Source organism: Armigeres subalbatus, chromosome 2, assembly GCF_024139115.2.
Source record: "Armigeres subalbatus isolate Guangzhou_Male chromosome 2, GZ_Asu_2, whole genome shotgun sequence".
Taxonomy (NCBI): domain Eukaryota; kingdom Metazoa; phylum Arthropoda; class Insecta; order Diptera; family Culicidae; genus Armigeres; species Armigeres subalbatus.
In genome coordinates, this window is record NC_085140.1 from 244,179,213 (window position 1) to 244,183,339 (window position 4,127).

A 4,127-nucleotide genomic window follows, 5' to 3' on the forward strand; every position below is an offset into this window, starting at 1 on the left:
CGCGTATAAGGAAAAGAAAGGAATAGCCGTATGCCAACTACCGTTCAATCAAGGCATATAAATGTAGTATCAATATGTCCCAAAATAAAAATAGATGAATAAACGAATAAACTAATACGGCTGCTTGTTTAACCTTTTGTATTCGAAACCAAAAAAAGATTATTCCAAATTAGTTGAATCCACTTTAAGTTATTTTTATTTTAAACGCATCGTAGTGTACATTTTGAAATTAAAATGTAGTTAAAATAAATATACAACATGGTAATTTTCACTGCTATTATGGGTTCTCAGGCAATGGTAAAAATAAACGCCTTATTGAATTTGTTATAAATGTGAAATTAGTCTGCACAAATCTAGTGGCGTTGTGCATTTAATTTAACCCTTCAAAATGGTATTTTTGACCGCAATGCTGTTTTCAGTGCTGGGACGAACGGATTTTTTTCAAATGACTCGCATTCAGCACCTGATCGTCGGAATTCCTCGCGGTTTCGTTTGTGCTCAATGGGAATAGCTATATTTTTGCTCTGATACATTTTCAAATAAAAATTTTTGTTCAGGTCCGAGTTATTGCTAAAAATAAGTGTGCGCGGGGGTGTTTTTCCTATAATTCAAACATCTCTTCAATATTCTGGACGTGTTCATGCCCAAAATTTATCAAATCACCCATCAAACCAACCCAAAAAGATATTTGTAAAAAATTTTAGTCGATTCCGATGTGTTCACCATTTGAGTAGGGCAGGATTGACTGAATTCAGGGCCGCATTCAGGGGTTACAATGGTAGAGTATGGGCTAAAAATTCAATTACAATGAAATTTGCATGAGGTAATAAGCATGCGGCTGCACAACTTTTACAAATCAGGAGATTTAAATATTTAATTTTCAATTGAAGTTGATCTTCTGAAATTTCTATCAGGGCCGGATTTAGGGGTCAAAATGGGGGTGACCAGGGGTCATATCACCAATTGCAATGAAACTGGGCATGCGACTGCTCAAACTTCATGAAAACACATCAGGATCTCAAAGAACGCTGTTTGAATTTGAAATTGACCTTCTGGAATTTTGACCAGGGCCGGATTTAGGAGCGAAAATGGGGAGGACAGGGGCCATATCACCAATTACAATGAAACAGGGCATGCAACTGCTCAAACTTCATGAAAACACATCAGGAGCTCAAAGAATTCTACTCGAACTTCAAATTGTCTTTCCGAAATTTTGACCAGAGCTGGATTCAGGGGTCCAAATGGGGAGAGCAAGGGCCATATCACCAATAGCAATGGGACTGGGCAGTGGGCATGCGACTGCTCAAACATCATGAAAACACATCAGGAGCTCAAAGAAATCTGTTTCAAATGGAAATTGATCTTCTGAAATTTCAACCAGGGCCGGATTTAGGAGTGAAAATGGGGAGGGCAGGGGCCATATCACCAATTGCAATGAAACCGGGCATGCGACTGCTCAAACTTCATGAAAACACATCAGGAGCTCAAAGTATTCTGTTTGAACATGAAACTGCTCTTATATAAATTTCAGGAATTTCTCCGGAAAATCCTCCAGGAATTCCTCCAGAAGTTCCTCCGAGAATTCCTCCAAAAGTTCCTCCAGGAATTCCTCCGGAAGTTCATCCGGAAGTTCGTCCATAAATTCCTCTGGGAGATCCTCCAGGAATTCCTCCGGAAGTTCCTCCAGTAATTCCTCCAGAAGTTCCTCCAGTAATTCCTCCGGAAGTTCCTCCAGGAATTCCTCCGGAAGTTCCTCCAGGAATTCCTCCGGAAGTTCTTTCAGGGAATCATCCGGAAAATCCTCCCAAAATTTCTGCCGAAGTTCCTCCGGGAATTCCTCCAGGAATTCCTCCGGAAGTTCCTCCAGGAATTCCTCCGGAAGTTCCTCCAGGAATTCCTCCGGAAGTTCCTCCGGAAGTTCCTCCAGGAATTCCTCCGGAAGTTCCTCCAGGAATTCTTCCGGAAGTTCCTCCAGGAATTCCTTCGGAAGTTCCTCCAAGAATTCCTCCGGAAGTTCCTCCAGGAATTCCTCCGGAAGTTCCTCCAGGAATTCCTCCGGAAGTTCCTCCAGGAATTCCTCCGGAAGTTCCTCCAGGAATTCCTCCGGAAGTTCCTCCAGGAATTCCTCCGGAAGTTCCTCCACACACAAAAAACAAAAATGGTTTTATTAAATGTTTTGAACTTTATGTTTGAAAGTCGCTTTGTTTTCTTGAAAATAAAAGGTTTTTTCCCTATTGTAAAAGTTATCTGTTCAAATTAAAAGTATTTTTGTGCTGTTTAAAATGTAAATTTAAAAGTATTTTCTTTCAGTGCAAAAAATATAGAACTGTCAAACACCCAACGAAAAAAAGATTTGATTTGAGTTTGTGTGTGTAAATTTTCCAAAACATAAAGCGAAAGCAAAACATTTTCTGAGCGAGCTTAAAAACGTTAAAAATTTCGTAATTTCTATTATGAGGCGATGACGATCTCTGGCAGACCGGGAACAGAATTAGTATATTGCCCACTGAAATCCACGCAAAGTAACACACAACAGGGACAAAAAGAGGTAAATTTTCAATAACAAGTGTTTATTCAGTAATTTTGATTTCATTTTTGTACAATTATAGATTTTTCCAAACATTGTCAGGATTTCTTTCAACCTCCCGTGCGAGAGTTTTTGCGTCAGCTTAAGTTCCGCGGTATAGCATTACTGACTAATATACCCTACTCCTCTTGTTGTCCTCAGCGTTGGATAGTAAGTACAGGTAAGTTCATTTTTCTCTATTCCCGTCTAATCATACAAAGCTTTATCCTATTCCATCCGACGATAAGTTTTTTTAAGCATAAACATATTAATTTTTATTCATACGATTTGTTCCAGCGCAACTGTTATTTGTGTTCCTGGCCATCAGTAAATATGGAGCACGGTTCGAAACCTGTCATCGTCGGATCTACCAGAACAGTCCGAAGAAACAGCTCCCGAAAAAACATAATTGCAACCCGCTATGCATGTGAAAGAATATTTTTATTAATCAAGTTTGTTTAATAAAATGTGTCTCGGTTTACAAAGCTCTCTTTCTTTTATGATTCTTCAAAGAAATGCTATCAAAATATACGAAATATACCGTCATTTGAACAAAAATAACACCTTAACTTCAACAGTGTACCTTTTTTATTTGACAAATATTTACAATTTGTTTTTAAAAGTTCAAACTTTTAATTCTAGAGCAGCGGATAACTAATATACTCTTGATTGAATTAAAAGTAGACGAACTTTTATTCCGAAAATAAGCAACTCTCTACGAAAAAGAACCAATGCAACTTTTTATTTTAACCAACGGTTTTTTTATTATTACTAATGATTTTTCTTTCTGTGCAGGAATTCCTCCGGAAGTTCCTCCAGGAATTCCTCCGGAAGTTCCTCCAGGAATTCCTCCGGAAGTTCCTCCAGGAATTCCTCCGGAAGTTCCTCCAGGAATTCCTCCGGAAGTTCCTCCAGGAATTCCTCCGGAAGTTCCTCCAGGAATTCCTCCGGAAGTTCCTCCAGGAATTCCTCCGGAAGTTCCACCAGGAATTCCTTCGGAAGTTCCACCAGGAATTCTTACGGAAGTTCCACTAGGATACCCGCTAAAAAGAGTCATAAAGAATTTATTACGAACAATTATTACGAGAGAGCTTTTGTTCTAACTGGAATGCAGGGAGAAATTCAACAAAACAAAACTGACAAGCGTCATGCTCTCTTTGCCAGAGAGAAAATTCTCTCTGTTTTCATTTCGTCTCGTAGTTGACAGTCATGCTCTTTCTGTCGCAGCAGGGTCGAATGCATGTTAGATGGAAATCTTCTGAGCGCTGAAGAATAACTCGGATTGTGATGGTTTTGTGGAAAGCATTTTATATGATGAAAAATAATGATGATAATTATTTATTTTCCATTAATCCAACATGAATTGTTTAAAAAGCAGATGCTCTATAGAATTAACATGAAGTATTTAACTTAAACCTAGATTTAATAGAACAAATCGAATAAATTTTCAAAGTTCAAGGGCCAATGCGGAAGACAATTTAAAACGTAGGAATGGTTGTAAAACGAATATATTTGATGAATAAACATGATTTCATAAATTGTTTCAATTCTGCTCCTTGAA

General features: G+C 38.3%; 1 long non-coding RNA gene across 1 annotated transcript; it reads left to right on the forward strand.

Annotated features, from left to right (window-relative positions):
• Window positions 1–2,353: 2,353 nt before the first annotated feature.
• LOC134212019 (uncharacterized) lies at window positions 2,354–3,075 on the forward strand. The gene is made up of 3 exons (XR_009979179.1): window positions 2,354–2,548; window positions 2,610–2,747; window positions 2,864–3,075. It is a non-coding gene; the product is annotated as an uncharacterized LOC134212019 (long non-coding RNA).
• Window positions 3,076–4,127: the final 1,052 nt, after the last annotated feature.